The sequence below is a fragment of the Schistocerca nitens genome, chromosome 9 (assembly GCF_023898315.1).
Source record: "Schistocerca nitens isolate TAMUIC-IGC-003100 chromosome 9, iqSchNite1.1, whole genome shotgun sequence".
NCBI lineage: Eukaryota > Metazoa > Arthropoda > Insecta > Orthoptera > Acrididae > Schistocerca > Schistocerca nitens.
In genome coordinates, this window is record NC_064622.1 from 167634306 (window position 1) to 167651406 (window position 17101).

At 46.8% G+C, this 17101-nt stretch overlaps 1 non-coding gene across 1 annotated transcript; it reads right to left on the reverse strand.

Annotated features, from left to right (window-relative positions):
* Positions 1 to 1819: 1819 nt before the first annotated feature.
* Positions 1820 to 1893, reverse strand: Trnas-cga (transfer RNA serine (anticodon CGA)). The gene has a single exon. It is a non-coding gene; the product is annotated as a tRNA-Ser (tRNA).
* Between the last annotated feature and the right edge of the window lie 15208 nt (positions 1894 to 17101).

Here is a 17101-nt window from a genome sequence, read left to right on the forward strand (position 1 = left end):
TCAGATGTCGATGTAACATCGCACAGGTACACACTATGGAAGATATGTAAATAATTGCCGGCCGCGGTGGTCTAGCGGTTCTAGGCGCGCAGTCCGGAACCGCGCGACTGCTACGGTCGCAGGTTCGAATCCTGCCTCGGGCATGGATGTGTGTGATGTCCTTAGGTTAGTTAGGTTTAGGTAGTTCTAAGTTCTAGGGGACTGATGACCACAGATGTTAAGTCCCATAGTGCTCAGAACCGTTTTTTGATGTAAATAATTGGAGGCGCAATTCTCTGTGACAGATGGAACGCCCACCAGAGGCCATTAGTGTTATTCGTGTTTACTGTTATCAGGCGTCGTAGGGTATACAAGCGGCTGGAACAATGTCTATGTTGAGTGGTCAAGGAGATGCCCTATACTCCTGTGAGACAAGGTTATCGGATCCTGACTGAGAGTGAAAGGGGCTTCATTTGTGGGTCACCATTAGGCCAGCAGGTCGAATCGCCCAAAATCCAGATTTGCAGGACATGTGACAGTGGTCTGATGTTGGAGTGTATGGAAACATGTGGGCAGGCATACACGTAGTCAAGGTGCGGGTCGACCAGGTCACACCAGCACAAGAGAGAGGAGATGTATTGTGCACCGAGCACATCGTAAAACCTTCACATCTGCAACTGCCAACCCAAAACAAGTAATGAAGTCTCTACAACATTGTGTGTCATCTCGCCCCAACTGTCGGAGAAGAGCTAGCAGCCCAGACAGGGAATTACTGTCTCAAGGGTAGGCTGCTGTTAACACCACAACCAAATCTGCGCAGTCCCGAATGACCTCCGTCGACAACTATGGCGTCAACCTGGGGAGGCGCTCCACCCTTCCAATGTTTTAGAGCACTTCTGGTGCCACGGTGTGGCGGCCTATCGCATGTGACTTCAGGTCGCAGTTGACAGTGACTGATGGATCCTGTTGGCTCAATGGTAGGACGCGGACGCCCTGTAGCCTGACAGTATCGTCGTGCCATTTTCAACAGGGCAGCGCTCGTCTACATGTGGCTCATGCCTCTACAAACTGCCTGCGTGATGTGAGGAACTTTCGTGGCCAGCAAGATCCCCAGATTTCTTCCCATGTGAGGAACCATTTTGGACATCAGATCCGTCACTATCGGTATGCAAGATATCAGGCACCAGTCACAAACGTTGTGGTGCTGCTCACCTCAGGAGAGGCACCCCTCCCAAACGTATCATCATGCATCCAGGCAACTGGAGGTGCAATGTCACACTGACAGGTGGGCTCATACTGCGAAGTTCTTTGTCAATTAGACTCTCCACGCCAATATCATCGCACACTGTCCCAACCTGTGTAGTTTCATTTCGTTCCCACCACCCATTCTGCATGCTTCACTTTTTTTTGTCAGTCAGTGTATTGATCTTCTGGTCGTTGGTTGCTCAGCTTCGCAGGTCGAATGTTTCATTATGTATTTTACGTGATATAAACTTCGTAAACGACAAACAAAGACTCTGAGTGATGTTTGTTTATTATTGTTCAGTACTAAAACAATAGCACCAGTGCGATACAGTGGAATATTTCCCTGAAGCGGTGTTGTCACCTTCACACCAGGCAAAACAGTACAGCACCAGCTTCAAAAATGCACACACCTGTTGAAACGTCCCCTTAGAAAAAATTATGAATGACTGTGCTGATAAAGCTCTTACATTATTTGCTTTTCAAACAGCTGAGAAAAACTGAACGTACTCAGACATTACTCTCTTTCCAGAATGAGATTTTCACTCTGCAGCGGAGTGTGTGCTGATATGAAACTTCCTGGCAGATTAAAACTGTGTGCGCCGACCGAGACTCGAACTCGGGACCTTTGCCTTTCGCGGGCAAGTGCTCTACCAACTGAGCTACCGAAGCACGACTAACGCCCGCCTCTCACAGCTTTACCTCTGCCAGTATCTCGTCTCCTACCTTCCAAACTTTACAGAAGCTCTCCTGCGAAACATGCAGAACTAGCACTCCTGAAAGAAAGGATATTGCGGAGACATGGCTTAGCCACAGCCTGGGGGATGTTTCCAGAATGAGATTTTCACTCTGCAGCGGAGTGTGCACTGATATGAAACTTCCTGGCAGATTAAAACTGTGTGCGCCGAACGAGACTCGAACTCGGGACCTTTGCCTTTCGCGGGCAAGTGCTCTACCAACTGAGCTACCGAAGCGCGACGAAGGTAGGAGACGAGATACTGGCAGAGGTAAAGCTGTGAGGGCCGGCCGTGAGTCGTGCTTCGGTAGCTCAGTTGGTAGAACACTTGCCCGCGAAAGGCAAAGGTCCCGAGTTCGAGTCTCGGTCGGCGCACACAGTTTTAATCTGCCAGGAAGTTTCATTACTCTCTTTGCTTATTCTGATCAACACTACACTGACACAGAATATTTTTGGCGCAGCTTTTAATAATCCCTACAAAAGAATGGCCCTGACTAACAACAACCTATACCTTTCATGAATCACTTACCTCACAAAAATCTTCGTTACTCAAACTACTGCAATACAGCGAGCGCCAATACTGCCAGCTAAATAAAAGATTCTAACTACTGAAGGCACTAACTACTGATAGGTATACTTAGCAAATGAAAGATTTTGATAGGGAACAAACAATGTATTTACCTTAATAGTATATATATATCAGTTCATGACATCCAGTTTTACAAATTTACTGCCTCTGATGGACACACGTCCAGATCATCCGCTCTCAAAACTCCGCCATCTCTCTCCCCACATCCACCACTGCTGGCGGCTCACCTCCAACTGCGCAACGCTACGCGCTGTTCAGATCCAACTGCCCAAACAGCCTACTTACACTGTAGCTGTCAAAGCGTCTGCTTGCTACACCCATCGACATCGTTTCAAGACCGTCACCACAGCTGCCGCCATCGCCCAAGTGGTCCTACTTCCCAGCTTCAGTTGAGGCCTCCATTTTTTTTCTAGTGGTTTGTGACGTCATTCCCATGGCGCCAAACGAACCATGCATCAGAGTTACGACATGACTTGTGAATCAAATTAAGTTTCATGTACTATTAAGCTATGTTGAAGACTAATTATACATATATGTAATTCAGTACGTCCCAGTGCCATTGGGTGTCCCTCATAAATTGTCGGTTTTCTCACATGCAGATCGTCTTTGCAGCCGGCCGCGGTGGTCTAGCGGTTCTAGGCGCTCAGTCCGGAACCGCGCGACTGCTACGGTCGCAGGTTCGAATCCTGCCTCGGGCATGGATGTGTATGATGTCCTTAGGTTAGTTAGGTTTAAGTAGTTCTAAGTTCTAGGGGACTGATGACCTCAGATGTTAAGTCCCATAGTGCTCAGAGCCATTTGAACCATTTCGTCTTTGCAATGTGTTGATCGAACCTGGCTGAAACGGTTTAGTAGGGCTAAGAACAAAATAACAAAAGTCACTAGGAAAACGCCAAAATAAAAATGGAACATAATGTTGTATATCAAAGGATTCTGCTTGATTACATGTTACGAAACTGAAATTGGATTTCGTCTAGGCAGTCTATCTCCAGGCCCGCAGTCCTTAACTTTTTTTTTCTTTCGGGTGCGTCAAAAATACATTTCAAACTTTCGCGATGCCCCTACATGTGATGTTTTCCTAGATGAAAAAAACCAAACATACAATATATCTTTTTATTGTTACGCATATAATCGTGTATACTGATGGGCGATTTCTTGCAAAAGCGGCTACTCCAAGAAACGATTTGGTGGTAGGCTTTTTATCTTCTGCATATTTTATCTGTGGAAGCTTAGAAGACATTACAAATCTCTCGACACGCCAGGCATTTATTCGCAACACACCAATGTGTGTCGACAGGGTGGTTGAGAAACGCCGCTCTAGGATATCGACGTAATTTTATTGAAGTTTTAATTAACTAATAGCAATTAAAAGTCATCCTTAAAGTATCAGAATCTAGATATATTGAGTTCTTGCTTAGATTGAAGTACCTTATCTGCTTCAAAACTCCTTTCTAAAAAAAAATGCCCGAATTAATGTGAGCAGTGTTCCCAAATCAAGCAATTCAAATTGCGTTCTGTGTAGTCAAAGGTTAGCATACGTGTAGAAGTTGGATAACAGTTTGTGGGTACACACATTTGGTAATACGTAGATTTTTGTAGAGTGGGAGGTAAATTTGGGCTAAATTTCACACAGGAACTTATAGTGGAGAATTTAGAACTTATCAGTATGACGTTGGATTCTCTCTGGCATGAATGCATGCCCTAATTTGGTTTGGAAGGGTGTCATAACAACACCGTATCCTCTCCTTAGGGAAGCTGGCACGCAACTGTTGTAACTCGCCTTTGGTATGTCATATAGTGACGCAGGGACAGAACTGGCGTCAGAACATGGAAGTACTTAATATCATAAACTTATGTGCCACGTGCGAAGACGCATTGTTATGTACAAAAATGATACCACGATACCGTTGCGTGAGAGGTAACACACGAGGACAAGGGTGTCCGTGACTTACCGTTCTGCTGGTAAAGTTCCCTCTGTCACTACCGACCATAACGTGAAGTTATACCAGATGGCTACCCACACCATGACGCCATGTTGTTCCTCTCCAAAACATTGGAAGAACTGGACCTCTCCCCAGGTCACAGACATACAGGCCAACGATGACCATCCAAGGTAGTGTAGAACGGCGATTCATCGGCGAACACAATGCGACGCCACCCATCAGCAGTTCATGCTTCCCAATCACAGCACCACTCCTAACGCAGCCGCTTGGGTTATGGTATCGACAGCAGCCTACACGTAGGTCTAATTCACTAGGCAGACTGCTGCTTATGGCACAGAATGTTCCAGGGATTCATTACTTTTTCTCGGAGGGCAGGCGCAGAGGTGGAGGGGTTACGATGTGTTTGGTGCAGAATACAGCGAACCTCCCATGTGGAGCTCTCACGACAAGTATGCCTCCCCTCCCGTTGGCATGCTGTCCAACAACAGGCCACTGTCACACACCGGAATACCCCAAAAATCTGGATATAGCACAATTTCACCAGCCATCAAAATGGAGACCCACAATGAGGCCACTTTCAAACTCTGTTAGGTGCTGATAATGCTGTCTCACACGAATGCCGCATCTTCGTGTCCTGTAACATCTGACACTGTGTACTCGCCTTTGTACCCTACCGGGCCTGGCAACAACACTAAACACGAATGACACTGATGTACTCTGGTCGCAGAGAACTGTAGCTCCTAATTATTTACATACTCGCCCAGGCTGTGTGCTTACACGAAGCTACGTTGACACCCGACGATATCTTCCGGGTGCTTCACTTTTTCCTCCGGTGACATATTCAGGGTGAACCAGAACTCCACCGACGAATTTTCATACGTTATTCAGGGGTACCTTCTGAATATTTTGGTATAATGGACCCACAGTCGCCGGTGGCTGGTCACAAAGTGATAATGAAATTATGATTTACTCGGTTTGACACCGTAGTCACATTTGTTTCTACAAAGATACCTTCACAGCAGTGAAGAATTCTGTAATATGTCAATCACCAAAACATATAACACAAAGCATAGAGTAACGCAACAATCCTCAGAAAAAACAAACCGTCGACGGAACCGAGAGGTATAGCCTGCAAGCTTGAAGGCTAAGATTAAAGTGGGCATCACTGTTGTCAACAGCAATTACCGCGAGTTCATGGAACAAGACATGTGCACTGTAGTGCACTATTTTCAGTGCAGTACAGATACAAAGCTAACCTGGGGCAAGAAACCAAATGAAAAGCAATAACTCTGTAATGAGCTGCCGGAGTCAATGGATCCCTTATACCAAAATACCAGATGGTATTCCTGAACAAGCTCTGAAAGTTTGTCGATGGAGTTCTGGTTCACCCCGTATATTAAAATACAGGATGTCAGCTCCATCATTTTAGATAACTTTGGCATAGCTTTCATGGCATACTTTTAAAAGAATTCAAGTTGGGGAAAAAGAGAAAATAACTGACACAAGCTCTGTAATCACTGTTTTCTCTGGATAATTAGTGATTTTTCGGTTATTCTGCAGTCCTTTATTTCTGCAATTGTTTTAAGCGGGATTTTAAAAAAATGTGAATTGATATATGACTCGAAGATGTAATCTAAAAAAATCTAAGGATAAATATTATACAATGAGTCATAAACGCAAACAATTTTCAATGAAAGGCTAGAAAACTTTTATCTTAAAAATCGTTTCAGTTTTCACTCACTTATGTCTGTTGTCATCTCACAAAGCATTTTACAACAAAATTACGTATTAGTAAATAAAGAGCGCAACTGAGAATAACGCTGTTGTGTTGAAACAAATTCAAAGAATAAAAGTCAAAGCAGAAATACGTGTGTTTTGCAAATATGTGGTTAGAGAGAGAGGGGATGTTCAGACTTTTCGTGTCAGATAATAAGACAGACGGTGCTCGTCTTCTGACACTCTGTGAAGAACCAGAGATGATAGATCTGGCCAGCGACAATATAGATTTTGTTATCTTGTTGTAGACGCACAATATGTTTTCTAAGAATGGCTATTTCACCTCCTACTTATTTTTGTAAAAAGATATTGATATCGTAACATATTTCAGCCTCATCAAACACTACACCGTCTCTAGTTTGCTCTGGCCTCTAAAAGTTTTGATCTTTTCCACGACCGAACCACCTTCGTTTTGGCTAGTTGTTCAACAACGTTTTCGGTATAGTCTCCAACCATACTTGTCGTTTCTTTACTTCCACTGGCTGTTATGTTTTCTTGCTTTCGTATTCAGATTAAACATATTTAGTTCATGTCTTATATATCAGCTTTTGTCATCATATAGTAATTAATATTTTAGCACTGTTTTGTAGAATCTTGTATTTGCACTTCCTACGTTGCTTGGTTAATGACAAATGACAGGGCCGGCCGCGCTGGTCTAGCGGTTCTAGGCGCGCAGTCCGGAACCGCGCGACTGCTACGGTCGCAGGTTCGAATCCTGCCTCGGGCATGGATGTGTGTGATGTCCTTAGGTTAGTTAGGTTTAAGTAGTTCTAAGTTCTAGGGGACTGATGACCACAGATGTTAAGTCCCATAGTGCTCAGAGCCATTTGAACCATTAGAACCAATGACTGGACGAAAACATTAGTCTCTGTCTGCTACTTCCAATTTTGTTACGGTTTCTGCTTATGTCCCAAATAGCTGTTTCAATGATATCGCGACATGGATTAACGATTTTTTTTTACCTTTTCTGTTGTTAATATTTACATAATGTTAATAATGTTGTTAATAATTACATAAGCCCAAGTTGGCTCATTTTTTTAATCATAATTTTAGTCTTCGTTGCAGAGTTATTTTATATTTCCTACAAGCTACATTCACAAAAATGTACAGTACCATTGAAAATCTTTCTCTGATTGAGTTAAAATAACTACTGTACGTAAGTACGAAGCTTTATTTACGGTTACCATCAAATTAACTATGAGCCTTACAACAACGTATATATCGTGAGTCGCTACCAAAAATCGTCTGGCGCATTTTCTCTTAAATTTTGTTAGGTATTTGTAATTTCGTTTTAACAATTTGGGAAGGCTCTATTGAACTGGCATTCAAAATTTCATTTTAAAACAGGTATTGTCTGTGGCGAGAAACAAACCAACATTTCACGTTGACCGTGGACGTCGGAAGGCAAGAAGCTGTCCTCATCCGCTTCCCATTCGCGATTGCGCTTGGCAATAATGTTCGAAATATTCCGTATTGACTCTACTTTCTCCGATTTCCTCATTCTGGTCTATTCGCGAGACATATATGGGAGAAAGTAATATGTTGCCCGTCTCTTCCCGGAACGTACTCCCTCGGGATTTCAGTACTAAACATTTCCGTGATGCACAACGTCTCTTTGTAGCGTCTAGAAATAGAGATTGCTCAACATCTCCATAACGCTCTCGTGTCGAGGAAACGTTGTCATATCATGGGAAACGCGCTGCACTTCGTTAAATCTTCTCTATCTCTTTTATTAATCCAATTTGATAAGGGTGTCAGACTGACAAGCAGTACTCAAGAATCGGTCGAACAGTGTCTTGAAAGCTATTTCTTCTGTGAATGTATTACACTTCCTTAAGATTGCTTCAGTGGACCTCAGCTTGGAATACGTTTTACCTACAATTTCTTTATGTGGTCATCCCACTTAAGGTCGCTCCACATGGTTACGCGTACGCATTTTACAGCAGTTGCTGGTTCAAGTGATTTGTCGCCAATAGTGCGCCCGCAAAGTACTGGATTTCTTCGTCTATTTATGCACATTGCGTTGCATTTATTTACGTTTAGAATCAGTTACCAATCTCTGCACAAATCATCGATCCTCTGCGTGTTAATCTACTATTCGATACAGTCTTCTCGCGTTGCCGCCTTTTTATAGACAGCCGCATCATCTGCGAACAGCTGTATGGAGCTTCCGACGTTTTCCGTTAGATAACGGAAAAAAATGCAACACCCTCTCAAGGGTAAGGTCATTTTGTTGACAAGTGATGTGACAGGTAGTTCATCATTATGGGAATATACACTGGAGAGCCAAAGAAAGTGGCACACCTGCCTAATACCGTGTAGGGCACCCGCGAGCAAGCACAAGTGCCGCAACACGACGTGACATGGACGCGACTAATGTCTGAAGAAGTGCTGGAGGGAATCGACACCATGAACCCTGCAGGACTGTCCTTAATTTCGTAAGAGCACTAGGGGGTGGAGATCTCTTCTGAACAGAACACCGCAAGGCATCTCAGATATGCTCAATAATGTTCATGTCTGGGGAGTTTGTTGGCCATCGGAAGTGCTTAAACACAGAATAGTGTTCCAAGAGACACTCTGCAGCATTTCTAGACGTTTGACGTGTCGCATTGTCCTGCTGGAATTGCCCAAGTCCGTCGGAATGCACAAAGGACATGAATGGATGAAAGTGATCAGACAGGATGCTTACGTAAGTTTCACCTGTCTGAGACATATCTAGATTATCAGGGTTTCCATATCACTCAAACTCCACACGCCCCACACCATTACAGAGCCTCCACCAACCTGAACAGTCCTAGGATTCCTGAGGTTGTTTCCATACGCGTACACGTCCAACCGCTCTATATAATTTGAAACGAGACTCGTCCTACCGGGCAACGTGTTTCCAGTCATCAACAGTCCAACACCGGTGTTGAGGGGTCCAGGCGAGGCGTAAAGCTTTGTGTCGCGCAGTCGTCAAGGGTACACGGGTGGGCCTTCGGTTCCGGAAACCCGTTTCGATGATGTTTCGTTGAATGGTCCGCACGCTGACACTTGTTGATGGCCCAGCATTCAAATCTGCAGCAATTCGCGAAAGGGTTGAACCTCTGTCACGTTGAACTATTCTCTTAAGTTATCATTGGCTTCGTTCTTGCCGGACCCTTTTCCAGTCACAGCGATGGCGGAGATTCGATGTTTTGCCGATTCCTGATATTCACGGCACACTCGTGAAATGGTCGTACGGGAAATCCTCCACTTCATCGTTAGCTCGAAGATGCTGTGACCCACTGTTCTTGCGCCGACTGTAACACCACGTTCAAACACGTAAATCTTGATAACCTGCCATTGTAGCTGCAGAAACCGGTCTAACAACTGCACGAGGCGTTGACGACCGCAGCGCCGTATTCTGGCTGTTTACAAATCCCTGCATTTAAAAACGCAAGTGTATACCAGTTTCTTTGTCGCTTCAGTGTATGACGACCATTCAGACCAAATGAAATATATGGTGCCGAAACAGTAGCTTTAAAACACCAACACACAATGAACCACCCTCCTCATCTCACCACCCGTCTGACAGCAACGCAGTCGTGTATTCTCGCGTGCAAACGATTATAAAGATGTCAAAAGGCGTCCTGAGATGGGTGTCCCAAGCATCTCGCACGTTTTGTTGCAATTCAGCAGTGGGTCTTGCAAGCTCTGAAGAACGAGTAACCTCCTGCTTCATCGTGTACCACATCTGTTCAGTTGCTGAGAGATCTTATGATCTTGCTGGTCAGGGCATTTGTTGGACATCAGGAAGAGCACATTGCTTCACAGCAGCCATCTATGGACGTGCATTGTTCGCTGAATTTGCACACCGTCTTTCAGTCGGCTAAGTACACTACTGGCAATTAAAATTGCTACACCAAGAAGAAATGCAGATGATAAACGGATATTCATTGCACAAATATATTATACTAGAACTGACATGTGATTACCTTTTCACGCAATTTGGGTGCATAGATCCTGGAACAACCACCTCTGGCCGTAATAACGGCTTTGATACGCCTGGGCATTCAGTCAAACAGAGCTAGCCGGCCGCGGTGGTCTCGCGGTTCTAGGCGCGCAGTCCGGACCCGTGCGACTGCTACGGTCGCAGGTTCGAATCCTGCCTCGGGCATGGATGTGTGTGATGTCCTTAGGTTAGTTAGGTTTAAGTAGTTCTAAGTTCTAGGGGACTGACGACCACAGCAGTTGAGTCCCATAGTGCTCAGAGCCATTTGAACCATTTTTTTCAAACAGAGCTTGGATGGCACGTACAGGTACAGCTGCCCATGCAGCTTCAACACGATACCACAGTTCATCAAGAGTAATGACTGGCGTATTGTGACGAGCCAGTTGCTCGGCCACCATTGACCAGACATTTTCAATTGGTGAGAGACCTGGAGAGTGTGCTGGCCGGGGCAGCAGTCGAACATTTTCTGTATGCAGAAAGGCCCGTACAGGACTTGCAACATGCGGTCCTGCATTATCCTGCTGAAATGTACGGTTTCGCAGGGACCGAATGAAGGGTAGAGCCACGGGTCGTAACACATCTGAAATGTAACGTCCACTGTTCAAAGTGCCGTTATTGCGAACAAGAGGTGACCGAGACGTGGCACCCCATACCATCACGCCGGGTGATACGCCAGTATGGCAATGACGAATACACGCTTCCAATGTGCGTTCACCGCGATGTCGCCAAGCACGTATGCGACCGTCATGATGCTGTAAATAGAACCTGGATTAATCCGAAAAAATGACGTTTTGCCATTCGTGCACCCAGGTTCGTCGTTGAATACACCTTCGCAGGCGCTCCTGTCTGTGATGCAGCGTCAAGGGTAACCGCAGCCATGGTCTCCGAACTGATAGTCCATGCTGCTGCAAACGTCGTCGAACAGTTCGTGCAGATGGTTGTTGTCTTGCAAACGTCCTCATCTGTTGACTCAGGGATCGAGACGTGGCTGCACGATCCGTTACAGCCATGCGGATAAAATGCCTGTCATCTCGACTGTTAGTGATACGAGGCCGTTGGAATCCAGCACGGAGTTCCGTATTACCCTCCTGAACCCACCGATTCCATATTCTGCTAACAGTCATTGGATCCCGACCAACGGGAGCAGCAATGTCGCGATACGATAAACCGCAATCTCAATAGGCTAAAATCCGACCTTTATCAGAGTCTTAAACGTGATGGTACGCATTTCTCCTCCTTACACGAGGCATCACAACAACGTTTCACCAGGCAACGCCGGTCAACTGCTGTTTGTGTATGAGAAATCGGTTGGAAACTTTCATCATGTCAGCACGTTGTAGGCACCTACCTTGTGTGAATGCTCTGAAAAGTTAATCATTTGCATATCACAGCATCTTCTTCCTGTCGGTTAAATTTCGCGTCTGTAGCACGTTATCTTCGTGGTGTAGTAATTTTAATGGCCAGTAGTATATGTGGACAAGAACCTGGTGTACGGGTGTCATAATGTTTCACAGACCACTGCTGAAAGCAGTGACACCATCAATTCACTGTGCCCAACATGTGCTGCAATTCGCAGATACGTCCATCCAGGTTCCTGCAGGCCCACAATGGCTTCAATTGTTCAGCAGGCGTACGGACTCGTTGACGGGGCGTGCTTGTACCACAGAATTAATGTTGTTAAAGAGTGTTCATCTTTACACTCAGCACAGTTACTGCCTGCAAATTCAAAACAGGGGGTGCACATGCAGGTATCCTCAGGACCATCTGATTGCCGATGAGCCTGATAAATGTGTAAGGTGGCTGTAATTTCGCTCCTTACAATGACTATTATACATACTTTGCCGTGTTTTACAATTGGAATTAAGTATCATTTGACAGGTCGTACATAGTATATACGAATATTTAAAGAACGCTGACATTGTCACGCACACCTTGTAAATGTTTGCTAACGCTTATTGCATGAAAGGTGATGGATTGTTTTATTATGAAAACGGTGTAATGAATGATTGCTTACACTAGCAGAACTTGGAACGCCAGTAGACACGAAGCGGTAGGCGTAACTCAGGCCGTGGTTGGAAAAGCCCTGTAGGGCACCTGAGCGCTGAAGCACAATACAGCAGCGGCCGGCCGGTTGTGTAGCGAGGCATGAATGATAACCGGATAATACTTCGGAAACTCTGAACATCTTAGACGACACAGAGAGGAAAGAGGAAGCGTTACCTCGAAAGTCAACGAGGCTGGGTTATTTGCGACGATTTTTACTATTAGAAGCGTACCGTTGTATGAATTCCTAATTAACAGGAATAGGTATTTCCTTGCAAACTTTCCGTGCTGGATGACAAAAGACTAAAATATGGCTGGTCGGAGTTCGGAAGAATCTGTAGAGAGGGAGAATATTCCATGGTTTTGAGAATATTATTCGCCCTCTGTAATTACGATGGAGTGGAGCAGAGCTCTGCTGGAAAGCCAGCAATGGAGAGAAAGACGTCTTCCGTTTTGAGGGCCCGTGTTTGACGGTCGCTCAGTATCACCTTTATTGGTATAGACGGACTTGCTGTCTTTGCTCTCAGGAGATTTTAGAGTTAGTGGGCTGTTTCGAACTTATACGATTCTGGATTTTGCCTCCGGGTAGGGAGTCTTTGTTAAGTACGCAGCGTTCAGTGATGCCGGCATGGTAGCTCAGTATGTTCGGTCAGAGGGCTCGCTGCCCTCTGTAATAAAAATGAACTTGAACAAGCGTCATGGTACATCCACCCCAAACAAATAGAAGAAACGATAACGAACAAAATGAGATCACAAAAAGAAAAAGTGATTGAGAGCACTTCTTCTGTCTCTACTCACGCTGAGACGTTATCTGAATTCCGTCCTTGTCGCTGGGAGTTCGCGTTTCTCGTCTGTAGAACATAGAGAGGAGAAGACAGTATTAGATTATACTAGTCAGAGGACCGCATTCTGTCGTTCTGGAGTTCTTCCGTCGTCGCAGACGACGAGAACCATCACTCCGACGCACCGGATGCAGTACGTATGCTGATATCGCTAATCGCTTCAGCTTATTAGTGCTGTAAAGCTAAATAGCTGTGAACTTGATTTCCAATGAGGTTGTACAGCACTGTAGATCATCTTATGAGTAGCGTCTTCTATATTTGGTACCTAGATGATGTCAGTTATCTCGCGTTATTTATATTTGCTCGCATAGCAAAAAAAGGGCTGATTTGGGCAGTTGATCTGTAATATTAGTTAGGAAAATCATTTGTATCTCTTTATCTCCATTTAATATTGATATATAAACATTTGTGATTTACAAACGGGCTTTAAATGTGAATCTTCTTGGCAGATTAAAACTGTGTGCCGGACCGAGACTCGAACTCGGGACCTTTGCCTTTCGCGGGCAAGTGCTCTACCAGCTGAGCTACCCAAGCACGACTCACGACCCGTCATCGCAGCTTTAATTCCGCCAGTACCTCGTCTCCTATCTTCCAAACTGGCGGAATTAAAGCTGTGAGGAGAGATCGTTAGTCGTGCTTAGGTACACTCCTGGAAATTGAAATAAGAACACCGTGAATTCATTGTCCCAGGAAGGGGAAACTTTATTGACACATTCCTGGGGTCAGATACATCACATGAGCACACTGACAGAACCACAGGCACATAGACACAGGCAACAGAGCATGCACAATGTCGGCACTAGTACAGTGTATATCCACCTTTCGCAGCAATGCAGGCTGCTATTCTCCCATGGAGACGATCGTAGAGATGCTGGATGTAGTCCTGTGGAACGGCTTGCCATGCCATTTCCACCTGGCGCCTCAGTTGGACCAGCGTTCGTGCTGGACGTGCAGACCGCGTGAGACGACGCTTCATCCAGTCCCAAACATGCTCAATGGGGGACAGATCCGGAGATCTTGCTGGCCAGGGTAGTTGACTTACACCTTCTAGAGCACGTTGGGTGGCACGGGATACATGCGGACGTGCATTGTCCTGTTGGAACAGCAAGTTCCCTTGCCGGTCTAGGAATGGTAGAACGATGGGTTCGATGACGGTTTGGATGTACCGTGCACTATTCAGTGTCCCCTCGACGATCACCAGTGGTGTACGGCCAGTGTAGGAGATCGCTCCCCACAACATGACGCCGGGTGTTGGCCCTGTGTGCCTCGGTCGTATGCAGTCCTGATTGTGGCGCTCACCTGCACGGCGCCAAACACGCATACGACCATCATTGGCACCAAGGCAGAAGCGACTCTCATCGCTGAAGACGACACGTCTCCATTCGTCCCTCCATTCACGCCTGTCGCGACACCACTGGAGGCGGGCTGCACGATGTTGGGGCGTGAGCGGAAGACGGCCTAACGGTGTGCGGGACCGTAGCCCAGCTTCATGGAGACGGTTGCGAATGGTCCTCGCCGATACCCCAGGAGCAACAGTGTCCCTAATTTGCTGGGAAGTGGCGGTGCGGTCCCCTGCGGCACTGCGTAGGATCCTACGGCTTGGCGTGCATCCGTGCGTCGCTGCGGTCCGGTCCCAGGTCGACGGGCACGTGCACCTTCCGCCGACCACTGGCGACAACATCGATGTACTGTGGAGACCTCACGCCCCACGTGTTGAGCAATTCGGCGGTACGTCCACCCGGCCTCCCGCATGCCCACTATACGCCCTCGCTCAAAGTCCGTCAACTGCACATACGGTTCACGTCCACGCTGTCGCGGCATGCTACCAGTGTTAAAGACTGCGATGGAGCTCCGTATGCCACGGCAAACTGGCTGACACTGACGGCGGCGGTGCACAAATGCTGCGCAGCTAGCGCCATTCGACGGCCAACACCGCGGTTCCTGGTGTGTCCGCTGTGCCGTGCGTGTGATCATTGCTTGTACAGCCCTCTCGCAGTGTCTGGAGCAAGTATGGTGGGTCTGACACACCGGTGTCAATGTGTTCTTTTTTTCCATTTCCAGGAGTGTAGTTCAGTTGGCAAGTCCGCCTTTGGCCGCGGAGCAACTCTGACTTGTTTACGTCCCGGCTGCGAACGTTCGCGGAAGAAGCGGTGTTTACACCATCGTCACTCGAGTGTGTTACTGTTTGAATTGAACGCAATGGCACACAATTTCCGAAAAACCACGATACATTTCACGTTCTGTAACGAGTATGCAAGACCGAAGGCTTTCGAAATCGAACATTTCTTGAGGGACGAAGTGCATCTTAATTACACTGAGATTATTGGAAATTTATCAGTTGTGAGCAGCACTCTTTACGTAAAGATGATTGATGACGCAGCATGCGATAGAATCACTGAAGCCGCCAAACCAGGATACCAATTCCGACACTCCGATGGTCATATTGGCGAAGTTTTAGTAGCTCATTCGGGCCTGGGCGTGCGTACGATTCGAGTCTTCGAGCTGCAGCCGGCCGGGGTGGCCGAGCGGTTAAAGGCGCTACAGTCTGGAACCGCACGACCGCTACGGTCGCAGGTTCGAATCCTGCCTCGGGCATGGATGTGTGTGATGTCCTTAGGTTAGTTAGGTTTAAGTAGTTCTAAGTTCTAGGGGACTTATGACCACAGCAGTTGAGTCCCATAGTGCTCAGAGCCATTTGAACCATTTTTTTTTCTTCGAGCTGCCTTTCGAGGTACCCGAATCATTGGTCACTGAATCACTCCTGCCATATGGAAGAGTTATTAGTCATACGGCCGAACGTTGGGCAAGTTTTAGCACGTATCCAGTGCTCAATGGTGTCCGACAGGTACGAATTGCCGTTACGAAACATGTGCCATCGTACATAAGCATCGGCGGCTGTGGAGCTATTGTCATCTATGATGGACAGCCCCGGACATGCTCCGGGTGTGGTGATGAAGTATATCTTCGATCTGCGCGTATGCAGAGGAGACTCGTGCAACTCCCCAGCGGAGACTTCCAGAATCCGACAACACCAACGTCACTGCCGATGACTTAAGTGACGGCGCTTCGCGGGGAGGTGACGCCGAGGTCGGAGCGCACTATCGAACCAACGCCACAGTTGATTGAGGCGCCTTCGGGCCCCACTGAAGAAGGAATGGCTCCGACCAACCTCCAATCCCAGACACTACAGGTGGTGCAGAAAGAGGATAGCATCACTCCCCAGGGCGTTGTGGCGGCGGCGAGAAAGCAAGAGATACAAGATTCGCCAACACCAGAGGCCGAGGTTAGGGTCCGCAAACAACGCTCGTCAAAGCGCCGCAAGAAGCGCCGACTATGCGAAGACGCTCCCTTCTCTTCTTGGGAGCTCAGATGAGTCTAACACTATGAACCTGTCTGACTTGGAACCACAAGCGTCGAACAGTGAAAAGATGTCATGTCGTTCAGACGACGCATCCGCTCAGGGGCCTGCTACCCCTTCTGCGGCGGAGTCTAAAGCTGCGAAAGAACCACAGATGCCACACATCAGTGTCGCACAGGGCAATTTGGAGCACCCCAATAATATCAGCTGGGACGAGCAGGACGACGAAATCACCGATGCGGACCATTCTATTGGTGGGGACTTGCATCCGTTCGCATCTCAAGAAACCTAATGCCGCAGGGACACGTCCGTCGGGCGACCCTCTGCGGATGTGCAAAGGGACTATCGATAAGGTGAAATTTCGTCATTTTAACGTCATGTGAAGATGACAGCTACTCGAACCCAGGCATACAGAATAGGGATAGTGAACGTAAATACCATTAGATCGCCAGTGAAACAGCAGTTGTTTAGGGTCATGATATACGTGTCAGATGTGGATATACTGATGGTGCAGGAAATTTACACTCCTGAGTTCCAGGAAGTGCATGGATACATCTCCTACACCTCGCCTCACTCGAACAACGACAGTGGAACGACGATATTGGTCCGGGACGGTATTC